Source organism: Salmo salar, chromosome ssa09 (assembly GCF_905237065.1).
Source record: "Salmo salar chromosome ssa09, Ssal_v3.1, whole genome shotgun sequence".
Taxonomy (NCBI): Eukaryota; Metazoa; Chordata; class Actinopteri; order Salmoniformes; family Salmonidae; genus Salmo; species Salmo salar.
Window position 1 is genome coordinate 55,462,259 of NC_059450.1, and position 13,397 is coordinate 55,475,655.

Sequence of the window (13,397 nt, forward strand, 5' to 3'; positions counted from 1 at the left end):
AGGTAAACATTTATTTTAAATCAATTTAAGAATAAGGCTGTAATCTAATAAAATGTAGTAAAAGTCAAGGGGTCTGAATACTTTCTGAAGGCACTGTATACCAGAGCTGTGTTCGAATACTCATGCTAACTGCACTAACCATACTATTTGCTACGTGAATTGAGTATATACAGTCGTGGCCAAAAGTTTTGAGAATGACACAAATATTAGTTTTCACAAAGTCTGCTGCCTCAGTGTCTTTAGATATTTTTGTCAGATGTTACTATGGAATACTGAAGTATGATTACAAGCATTTTGTAAGTGTCAAAGGATTTTATTGACAATTACATGAAGTTGATGCAAAGAGTGTTGCAGTGTTGACCCTTCTTTTTCAAGACCTCTGCAATCCGCCCTGGCATGGTGTCAATTAACTTCTGGGCCACATCCTGACTGATGGCAGCCCATTCTTGCATAATCAATGCTTGGAGTTTGTCAGAATTTGTGGGATGTTGTTTGTCCACCTGCCTCTTGAGGATTGACCACAAGTTCTTAATGGGATTAAGGTCTGGGGGGTTTCCTGGCCATGGACCCAAATATCGATGTTTTGTTCCCCAAGCCACTTAATTATCACTTTTGCCTTATGGCAAGGTGCTCAATCATGCTGGAAAAGGCATTGATTGTCACCAAACTGTTCCTGGATGGTTTGGAGAAGTTGCTCTCGGAGGATGTGTTGGTACCATTCTTTATTCATGGCTGTGTTCTTAGGCAAAATAGTGAGTGAGCCCACTCCCTTGCCTGAGAAGCAACCCCATACATGAATGGTCTCAGGATGCTTTACTGTTGGCATGACACAGGACTGATGGTAGCACTCACCTTGTCTACTCTGGACAAGCTTTTTTCCGGATGCCCCAAACAATCGGAAAGGGGATTCATCAAAGAAAATGACTTTACCCCAGTCCTCAGCAGTCGAATCCCTGTACCTTTTTGCAGAATATCAGTCTGTCCCTGATGTTTTTCCTGGAGAAAAGTGGCTTCTTTGCTGCCCTTCTTGACACCAGGCCATCCTCCAAAAGTCTTCGCCTCACTGTGCGTGCAGATGCACTCACACCTGCCTGCTGCCATTCCTGAGCAAGATCTGTACTGGTGGTGCCCCGAAACCGCACCTGAATCAACTTTAGGAGACGGTCCTGGTGCTTGCTGGACTTTCTTGGGTGCCCTGAAGCCTTCTTCACAACAATTGAACCACTCTCCTTGAAGTTCTTGATGATCTGATAAATGGTTGATTTTGGTGCAATCTTACTGGCAGCAATACCCTTGCCTGTGAAGCCCTTTCTTGTGCAAAACAATGATGATGACACGTGTTTCCTTGCAGGTGTCATGACGTTGGCCTGTGGGTAAGGTTTATGACCCCCCCATAAATACCTTTCTCCCTTCCCCTCTCTTTCTGACCCTACTGAAGGACTTGAATAGCCTGTGTTAAATATAGAGAGTCTGGGAACATCAAACAAATGGGGAAAAGGAACCATATTTTGGTAATAAAACCAGTTGGAAATATGCTTGGGAACGTAATGAGTATGGATGTCAGTTCGGTTGTCATCTGAGACATTATGACTGATGACAGGACGACAAACTGTACCTGAGAAAGTATACACCCTCTAGTTATCAGAGTAACATGGAATTGTTATGCAATTGAAATGTTTGATATTGAAATTGTTTGTTAGGAGATTAAATGTAATTTTAGCTTCCAAATGAGAGAATTGGGTTTTCATAAAGAAAGTGCCCTGCTTGATCAGTGGCCCACCCCTGTGAAGAGACAGGGGTTATAAACGATGAAACGCATCCTTCCCCCTCTCCACTATATAAGCCTTTGACGAAAAGATACCCATGGTTCCAGTACGTGAGGTCTGCAGCCTCTACGTTAGAAGGACACACGTCAAGTACAGAACTAAGCCAACCTCGGCGTGAGCTTTGGTGGCGAATGGTATGAACTTTGAGCTTATTCACTACAGAAGTGATACTTCCTAGCCGTTGAGTTAGCAGCGGCCGCTGTAGACGGGGGCTAGGAAAGGACGGACGACGGATCCAGTCTAACAGACAGACAAAGATACCACCACGTATCCAATTTACCACCAGAGACATTCTTCCGAGGACAGGAAGATCTGTTGGCCAACCCGGCCAGCATCTACGACCAATCTACCGAGCGCAGCTCAGGTAAATATTTATTGCATTTTCCTTTTCCAAATGGGCGGTAATTTAGAATGCATAAGATAATGTATTTACGATAGCATAGCTGCTGTTTCTTTGTTCCTAAGTCTTCCCGCTCTTTCATTCAAGCCCAACCCCCTTTCCTTTGTGGAACCAGCTATCATGTATGACATCATTTGTATTCGGTGTATTTGTAATTCTGTGTGATTAGTTGAGGTATTTAGTAAATAAATAATTAAACCCAATTTTGTATTGCTGATTCAACTTGTTAGCCAGGGTTCGTGAAGATAGCCAAGAATTTACAACTTTCATTATGAGACTGAAAATAAAATAATGGTTAATATTGACTGCTATCGATGTAAAAGATTACTAAGTATTTTAAGAGTTTATTCGGAAGATAACGGCTCTATAAACGTTCTTTCGTGGTGCCCCGACTTTCTAGTTAATTAAATTTACATGATTAGCTTAATCAGGTAATATTAATTACAGAGAAAGGATTTTATAGGTTAGCATGTCATATCACTTAATCCGGTGTCGTGTCTTTGGCTATGCCGGATTAAGTGATATGACATGCTAACTTATAAAATGATTTCTCTGTAATTAATATTACCTGATTAAGCTAATCATGTAAATGTAATTAACTAGAAAGTCGGGGCACCACGGAAGAACGTTTATAGAGCTGTTATCTTCCGAATAAACTCTTAAAATACTTTGCAATATTTTACAACGATAGCAGTCAATCTTAACCCTTGTCTTATTTTCAGTCTCATAATGAAAGTTGTAAATTCTTGGCTATCTTCACGAACCCTGGCTAACAAGTTGAATCAGCAACACAACATTGGGTTTAATTATTTATTTACTAAATACCTAACTAATCACACAGAATTACAAATACACAGAATACAATGATGTCATACAGAAAACGTCCTGGTGGACGGAACCTGTATGAAAGCTAGTTACACAAAGGAAAGGGGTTGGGCTTGAATGAAAGAGCGGGAAGATTTAGGAACACAGAAACAGCAGCTATGCTATCGTAAATACATTATCTTATGCATTCTAAATTACCGCCCATTTGGAAAAGGAAAATGCAAGAAATATTTACTCTGAGCTGCGCTTCGGTAGATTGGTCGTAGATGCTGGCCGGGTTGGCCAACAGATCTCCCTGTTTTCGGAAGAATGTCAATGGTGGTCCATTGGATACGTGGTGGTATCTTCGTCTGGTTGTTAGACTGGATCCGTCGTCCGTCCTTTCCTAACCCACGTTAGCAGCGGCCGCTGCTAACTCAACGGCTAGGAAGTAGCACTTCTGTAGTGAATAAGCTCAAAGTTCATACCAGTTCATACCAGAGCTCACGCCGAGGTTGGCTTAGTTCTGTACTTGACATGTGTGTCCTTCTAACGTAGAGGCTGCAGACCTCCCGTACTGGAACTCACTGGTTATCTTTTCGTCAAAGGATTATATAGTGGAGAGGGGGAGGGAGGTTTTTCATCATTTATAACCCCTGTCTCTTCACAGGGTTGGCCACTGATCGAGCAGGGCACTTTCCTTATGAAAACCCAAATCTCTCATTCGGAAGCTAAAATTACATTTCATCTCCTAACAAACATTTTCAATATCAAACATTTCAATTGCATAACAATTCCATGTGACTCTGATAACTAGAGGGTGTATACTTTCTCAGATACAGTTTATGTCTTCCTGTCATCAGTCATAATGTCTCAGATGACAACCGAACTGACATACATACTCATTACGTTCCCAAGCATATTTCCAACTGGTTTTATTAACAAAATATGTGGTACCTTTCCCCATTTGTTTGATGTTCCCAGACTCTCTATATTTAACACAGGCTATTCAAGTCCTTCAGTAGACTCAGAGAGGGGAAGTGGTAAAAGGTATTTATGGGGGGGGTCATAAACCTTACCCACAGGCCAACGTCATGACACCGGCATAGCCAAAGACACAACACAGGTAACCATGATTGACAGAGGAAGAACAATGATTCCAAGCACCACCCTCCTTTTGAAGCCTCCTGTCTGTTATTCAAACTCAATCTTCATGACAGAGTGATCTCCAGCCTTGTCCTCGTCAATACTCACACCTGTGTTAATGAGAGAATCACTGACATGATGTCAGCTGGTCCTTTTGTGGCAGGGTTGAAATGCAGTGGACATGTTTTTTGGGGATTCAGTTCATTTGCATGGCAAAGAGGGACTTTGCAATTAATAGCAATTCATCTGATCACTCTTCATAACATTCTTGAGTAAATGCAAATTGCCATCATACAAACTGAGGCGGCAGACTTTGTGAAAATTAATATTTCTGTCATTCTCAAAACTTTTGGCCACGACTATATGTAAAATATATATATATATATATATATAGTTAGTAAGCCTAAGTTTTCGGATGTCTCAATGGACATTCGGGTGCTTTCGTAAATTCACTCTGGCTATCTACTCGGATTTCAGAGCACTCTCGTCTGAGTGTACCAGAGCACAGAATAATGAATTTATGAGTGCTCAACACCCGTTGAATATGGCCAGTGTCAGTAAACGTCAGCAAAAAAGCATAATTAAATTGTTGCCAGCATAACAGTGTCATGACGTTGGCCTCTTTTGGTACAGGGAGGACAGTTGACCCCCTCCCTTTTGCACCACCACCCAACCTACCTTCCCCCAATCCACCCTGTGTGTAAAGGGTTGTAAAAACTCAAAAATTCCAGGAGAGTCTCTGGCCACATGGCCCATAGAGAGACAAAAGAAATTCTTCCAACTCATAGAATTGGAGAACCGAGCGACATGTGTGTGCTGGAGAAGGTATGGAAGATTGGTGAAGAATCCAGCTACGAACTGATCCGCTTGGTACAATTTTGTGATACTCAGAAGAGACAATATAGCCATATTACCATAAAACTGTTTATATAATAGCATCAGCTTGAGACTTGCATCATAATGGTTGTATAGAATGTATTAATAAGGATAAAGCTTTTGTAAGACATTGAGATGCTATGTACTGATGTAATGTGATAGAATTGTATTTCTGTAACCAAGTCTAGCTCAGTCATAGGCACGCCCCAGGGACACATACAGGACCAGGCGTCATTTGACAAGCCTGTTCGATGGGCACTATAAAACACCCCCTGATTTACATTTCTTCAGACCAGGCCTCCACTCGATGGCCAATAGGTTTTACCATCCAATTCCTCTACTGAAAGTGAACCATACCACGTGGTTAACTTTTAGACTATTGATACCGACAGAATAAGAACAAGTCTTTGATATTAATTATTAGTCTGCAGCTAAGTAAATTATACCATCGAACGCGAAGACCAACGAAACAACCATTCGATGATGACATTAATGAATGTCGCTTTGAAAGATCCATTCTAACCGAGAGAGAGACTCTCCATCAGAACGCCTCTCCAACAAGAATCAGAACGACACACTGAGCGTAAATATATATTGATTGCAATTGTTCCCGAATGAGCGAGCCTTCAATTGTCAATTGTTAATATTAATGAACTCTGTGTGCCACAGCTGACCTTTTATGATCCATTGTTCAACAGGCCGACCTGCCTGTTTAGCCCACAAGGGCACATTCCTCTACCAATCCTTTGTGACGATAATTACTGTTTGTATGTTTTCTGTTAATTACTTAGTGTAGTAAATAAATGATTTTAAGACAATTGATGTATGGATGATTTTAGTAAAGACTGGGTTCGTGCAGATACAACAATTTACGACGTTTGGAATGAGACTGGACTCGAGGTAAAATACACCATTTAAACCAGAAGATAATCGGCCTATACTATAATAGAATATAATATTATAGTACAGGAAAGTTATATTAGGAAAATTATAGCTTTGTAATCTGAATATTCTCCTTGGTGCCCCGATCTCCTAGTTAATTACAATTAAACGATTAATCAGTTTAATCGCGTGATAATAATTACAGGGAGCTAATTGATAAACATATCTTCAGTTTAATGGTACCCCCAAAGACACGACAACAGTTACAGTCACCAATGCTCTGGATAACATGAAAACTGCATAACCAGCTCTGCTAGAGCGAGTAAAATGGTCAGTGGTCTCATTTGTGTCTGGAAGTAGCTAGCAAACGAGCCAACGTTAGCTTGGGTGCTTCAATGCCGTTGTAAGGTCAGAACGCTCAAATCAACCCTACTCCTTGGCACGAGCTTCCATTGTGCTCTCCGAGAGCGAAACGCTCTGAATTTACAAATGGACATTCTGACAACGCTCTGAATTTACGAGTGTGCTCTGGCACTCCATATTGAATTTAAGAACACACCCGAAGTCGTAAAATGTCTAACTAGTAATTTGTTATGCTAACTAGCTAGCAAGAGGTTGCATAGCAACAGCATCAACTTCCGGTAGACAGGCAAAGAGCAAGTACGCTAATCTGAAAGGGTACTGTTCCGTTTACAGTATACTAAAATGAACTAATAGTATGTAGTATATACTCATTATGTAGTATACAGTACGTTAGTATGGGTATTCAAACACAGCTCGTGTATCCAGTACATACGACTGATACAACTTGAAACTTTAACTTGAAACACACACGCACACACTTTTAAACCCCTCTTTCAAAGTCAGTAGCTATGTTTCCATTAACTTGTCCAGTGATATTTTTTTTTTTGGTCGACTTTTAGAAAGTTTGCATTGAAAATAGATGCAACGATTGCCTGCTAGGGTGCCTTGCCATTTAACTATCTTGTCGATTTAAAAACAGCTGGGCGTAATGATGTCACACCAAAAAAATAAAACTGTTCCTGCAAAAACCTACAGTGTGGAATAAAAATGTCGTGGTTGAATTTTTTCATTACCCATTTAGGCAAATTGCACATTAATAAATTAATAAATAAAGTTTGACTGAAGAAAAATTCACCTCTGTCGAACGGATAAAAATGTTGATCTTCAGAAAATGTCTCCTATGTCTGCCGTTTCCATTACACATTTTATTTATTTTGCGACATTGCTTTTGTCAATGGAAACTTGCATACTGATATCTTTCCTTCTAGCCATGGTAGCTAAAATAATGGGCAACTGGGCATTTTTATACATGACCCTAAGAATGATAGGATGTTAATTGCTTAATTAACTCAGGAACCACACCTGTGTGGAAGCACCTGCGTTAAATATACTTTGTATCCTTATTTACTCAAGGGTTTCCTTTATTTTTCAGTTACATGTATATCACTTGCAGGGATGCAACTTTTGGTTTTAGAAGTGGGGGGGACAATTACATTTTTTTGATCAAGTCGGATAAACACTCCAAACCTCCTAACATGGACGCATGGTCCTAAATCACAGCGTTGCCTCGTTTTTATATTACTTTCCAATGAAAACTGGAGGGGACAAAAATGCAACTTCAGAATGTCCGTCCGTCCCCAGTGAAAGTTGTGCCCCTGATCACTTGAATAAACCACAATGCTGGTTGGCGAAATATATACTTTTTAACGATATATTTAGTTAAAATTACATGACAGGCAGCACATTAATCAGTCAAATCACTGGACAACCGATACCAAAGTAACCATTCCACATAAGCACTGTCAGGAATATATTCACAGATTTATGTGTCAAGTAATAATAATAAATGTGTCAATAATAAATCAGAATTTATTATAGTGTAATCATTTTGGTGAATCCTAACAGATGCAGTGTATTTATGTGCCTCTACAGTTATCAGTCATTGTGTAGTGATGTTGTAGCTTATGCCTTTTGTTATGGCACAAGATTAGCATTTTTGATGCGCTAGCCTTCTGTTTATGGTATTTTATCCTTATGTTGAAACTGTATCGGCATATAGTCTCTTGTATTGTTGCAGGAATGTAGTATATCAATGTGTAATCATTCTATTGTGTATTGGAATAAAGCACAGTTATATTCATGAGTTTGCAGAACAGCAGTTGTGGAATAAATAATGAAAGGTACAGTATTGTTTTAGTTCTAAACAACCACAGACCATGACTGCAACTGTTTTTGGACAAAGTTTAGGATTGTAAACATCTAGATGCCTTAAAAACTAAAAATGTTCATATACTGAGCAAACATAGTGTGCAATAAGCAATATGTTGCTAGATAAATTGTAAAGATTGCCTTGAAATATTGTATATTCTGAAATGTTTTTTGTCATAGAAATGCTTTACCAATAAAAATGTTATTTTTTTTATACATGAAATATTGTCCTTGCATACATTGTTCTTGCATATGGTGCTTCCTTGGTTTGCATGGTGCTCTGATAATGAATTACCCATCATCAGGAAAAATTGGAGACATTGCCTGCCCTAGGACTATTTATTTCAATTTATTATATACCCCGAGGTCCACATTGTATTATTGAAAGTATTCATTAAAATGCTTGTTTCCAAAGTGGTCCTCTGGTTAAAACAATAACACATATAATGATTAAAAGGCAAGACAAAATTACAAACAACAATAAATACATTCATTTATATTGACATCCTAAAAAGTGGCACTATTCACTGCACTTCTCCCTAACCTTAGAAATCAACCATATTAATTTCACTTTAAAACAATCTATTAATTCCACATCATACCGATCCTTCAGATAAATACACCTGACCAGCAGTAGGGGGCACAAGGGGCAATGGAGTGGTTTCTCTTACTGAGACAAACTTGTCCAAATGAAAACCTTTGCCTGCTTTTTAAAGCTAATTTTACATTTACTTTGCTTGCTCTCCAAGGGAAGGCTATTCCTTAGACAAATGCCTCTATGGAAAAACATGCCCCTCGCAGTACTGTTTACTCTTGGGATTTTACAAGACATAACACTAGCTCTGGTATTGTGACTGTGTTGGTTATAGACCATATCAATGTGTTTTTTCATGTAACCTGAGGCACAATCATTTAAGATGCCAAATATATGATTAAGTTTAAGTTGGTCCACTCTGAACTCCAAAGGCAACAAGCCCACCGGGAACTCCTGTACCCCTATGTGGGTCCTAGGGGGGACATTCAGCATATACCTGATAACATTATTTTGCATGACCTGCATTATCTTTTTCAGCTTTTTTGATAGCCTACTATACCAAGCAGAGCAGGCATAATCAAAATTACACTGAATCAAGGTTGAGACAAGCAGTTTCTTAACTCTAATGTTAAAATATCTAGTGTTACGATAAAAACATGTCAATTTGTTCAACATTTTAGAAAGAATTTTAGCAGCAATCAGGTCTCCAGGGATACAGCAAGATAAGATACACTTGTTTTAGATTCAACATTGGCCATGCTGTCAATGAAGCATGATTTGTGCTGCGCTCAAAACAACTGTTAACTCGGAACTGTGAAAACTTGACTACAGTGAGTTCAAGACAACTGGGAATTCCTGGAAAAAAAACAAGCTCAGTTTTTCACAATTCCTGACATTTAATAAAATCCCTGTTTTAGGTCACTTAGGATCACTACTTTATTTTAAGAATGTGAAATGTCACAATAATAGTAGAGAGAATTATTTATTTCAGATTTTATTTCTTTCATCACATTCCCAGTGGGTCAGAAGTTTACATACACTCAATTAGTATTTGGTAGCATTGCCCTTTAAATTGTTTAACTTGGGTCAAAAATTTGGGTAGCCTTCCGCAAGCTTCCCACAATAAGGTGGGTGAATTTTGGCCCATTCCCGACAGAGCTGGTGCAACTGAGTCAGGTTTGTATGCTTCCTTGCTCGCACAAATATTCTATAGGATTGAGGTCAGGGCTTTGTGATGGCCACTCCAATAACTTGACTTTATTGTCCTTAAGCCATTTTGCCACAACTTTGGAAGTATGCTTGGGGTCATTGTCCATTTGGAAGACCCATTTGCGACCAAGCTTTAACTTCCTGACTGATGTCTTGAGATGTTGCTTCAATATATCCATATAATATTCCGACCGCATGATGCCATCTATTTTGTGAAGTGCACCAGTCCCTCCTGCAGCAAAGCACCCCCACAACATGATGTTGCCACCCCCGTGCTTCACGGTTGGGATGGTGTTCTTTGGCTTGCAATCATCCCCCTTTTTCCTCCAAACATAACGATTATGGCCAAACAGTTATATTTTTGTTTCATCAGACCCGTGGACATTTCTCCAGAAAGTACGATCTTTGTCCCCATGTGCAGTTGCAAACCGTAGTCTACCTTTTTTATGTCAGTTTTGGAGCAGTGGCTTCTTCCTTGCTGAGCGGCCTTTCAGGTTATGTCGATATAGGACTCGTTTTACTGTGGATATAGATACTTTTGTACCTGTTTCCTCCAGCATCTTCACAAGGTCCTTTGCTGTTGTTCTGGGATTGATTTGCACTTTTCGCACCAAAGTATGTTCATCTCTAGGAGACAGAACACGTCTCCTTCCTGAGCGGTATGACGGCTGTGTGGTCCCATGGTGTTCATACTTGTTTACCCATCTTAATTTCGCCTACTGTTCTGACTTGGTGGTGCTGTCACACCCTGATCTGGTTCACCTGTCTTTGTGCTTGTCTCCACCCCCCTCCAGGTGTCGCCCATCTTCCCATTATCCCTTGTGTATTTATACTTGTGTTCTCTGTTTGTCTGTTGCCAGTTCGTCTCACCAGCGTTATTTCCCGCCTTCCTGTTTCTCTAGTTCTGTTTCCTAGTTTTTCCCGGTTCTGACCATTTTGCCTGCCCTGACCCCAAGCCTGCCTGCCGTCCTGTACCTGCCTGACTCTGACCTGCCATTTACCTTCACCGTGTTTGTAATAAATAAGCTGAGAACTGTACTTTCCGCCTCCCATGTCTGCATCTGGGTCATATCCTGAGTCGTGATAGTACAAACTGGCCATGACTGACCCAGCAGACTCAGACCAGCTTTGTAACTCTGTCTACTCCCAGAGAGCCACCATTGGAAGACTCAAGGAGTTACTTCAAAGTCTTATGGAAGGATTCCAGACCTTGGCGGAATGCCAGGACCATGCCTTCAACATATTGCTGGAGCAATTCTGTGGATTGTCTGTGAGGCAGCCCGCCACTACAGTAACCTCCCAGACTGTCAATTACCCCGCTACCAGTGGTGTTTCTCCCCAATCTACCCTGGCTTTCCAAGAACCCCGCTTACCTCCTCCAGAGCGCTACGCTGGAGATCCCGGATCCTGCCGGGCATTTCTCTCCCAGTCTTCTCTCATCTTTGAGTTGCAGCCCTCTTAATTTCCCTCAGATCACTTGAGGATAGTGTACGTGATAACGCTGATGTCCGGGAGGGCTCTTGCCTGGGCGACGGCGGTGTGGGAGCAACAATATACCACCAGCCTCAGATTGTAGGAGTTTGTGGCGGAGGTAGGGAAAGTGTTTGATTCTCCGTTGTCTGGGAGAGAGGCGGCTCGTAAGCTGCTCCAACTACGTCAGGATTCCCGTAGTGTGGCAGACTACGCAATGGATTTTCACGCGTTGGCGGCTAAGGGTGCCTGGAACCCGGAAGCCCTGTTCGACGCGTTCCTTCAAGGGTTGTCAGAGGTGATCAAAGATGAGCTCGCAGCCCGGGAGCTGCCCATAGACTTCAAATCCCTCATAGTCTTGACCATCCGGATCGATGGGCAGCTATGGGAAAATAGGAGGTAGAGGGAGTCTGTTCCCTGTCGCCGGCGCTCGTCCTCAATTTCCACCTCGCCTCAGAGGAATCCCGGAAATCCCCGAAGCTCACATTTCTGAGTGGATCCGTCCGCCGAAGTCTCTCGGAGGTCACAGAAGGCTGTCGAGTCGTCTCCTCCTCCGGAGCTCATGCAACTGGGCAGGGCTATATTGTCTCCTGCTGAGCGCTTACACAGACTTAACACCCAGAGCCGTCTGTATTGTGGAGCTACGTGACATTTCTGATCTACCTGCCCATTAAAGAACCAGGCTCATCAAGGAGGTACTAGTACACTGGTGAGCCGTACTGGGAGTTTCCCATCTTCCATTGCTCGTACCCCTCTCCATGTTACACTGTTGTGGGGTGACCGGTCCAAATCTCTCCGGGTGCTCATAGACTCTGGGGCCGACAAGAGCTTTATGGACGCTACCCTGGTGTTAGAGCTGGGAATCCCCACACAACCCCTCTCCATTCCCATGGACGTCAGAGCATTGGATGGGCGCTCGATTGTTAGTCACCCATACCACGTGTCCCATTAACCTGAGAGTGTCGGGTAATCACAGTGAGTTTATGCAGTTCCTGCCCATCCAACACCCATTCATAGTATGCACTGATGACAAGAACCTGGAATATCTCCGCACTGCCAAGTGCCTCAACTCCAGGCAATCTCGCCTGATTTAACTTCACCATCTCCTACCGCCCGGGGTCCAAGAATGTGAAGCCGGATGCCCTGTCAAGCCTCTATTGCACCACTGCTACACCATCGGAACCCGAGACCATCCTCCCTACTTCTTGTCTCGCGGCTGCACTCATCTCCAGTATAGAGAACCGGGTCCATGGGGAGCCCGGCTAACCGGATGTTTTGTCCTGGACTCTGTCCGTTCCTCAGTTCTGGAATGGGCTCATTCCTCCCGACTGGCCTGCCATCCTGGCTCCTGTTGGACCCTGGCCTTTGTACGACAAAAATGTTTGTGGCCCACCTTGATCCCTGATGTCTCCGCGTTCGTCGCCGCCTGCACCGTGTGTGCCCAGAATAAGACTCCGGCTTGCCTACTTCAAACTCTTCCTGTCCCTCATGGTCCCTGGTCACATATATCCCTGGACTTTGTCACTGGTCTCCCCCCGTCTGATGGCAACACGGTTATCCTTACCGTGGTGGACCGGTTTTCCAAAGCCGCCCACTTCATTCCTCTCCCCAAGCTACCCTCAGCCAAGGAGACGGCCTAGCTTATGGTGCAGCATGTCTTCCGGATCCATGGACTTCCAGGTGGACATGGTCTCCGACCGAGGTCCTCAGTTCTCGTCCCAGTTCTGGAAGGAGTTATGCACGCTCATTGGGTCGTCGGCTAGCCTGTCCTCCGGGTTCCACCCCGAGTCTAATGGCCAGTCGGAGCGAGCCAATCAGGACCTGGAGACGACTCTTCGCTGCCTGGTTTCCGCCAATCCCACCACCTGGAACCAGCAGCTCGTATAGTTAGAGTACGCCCGCAACACCCTGCCTTGCTTAGCCATTGGTCTCTCGCCTTTTGAATGCTCCCTGAGATGTCAGTCCCCGCTCTTTCCGGGGCAAGAGGAAAAGGTCAACATACCCTCGGCCCAGATGT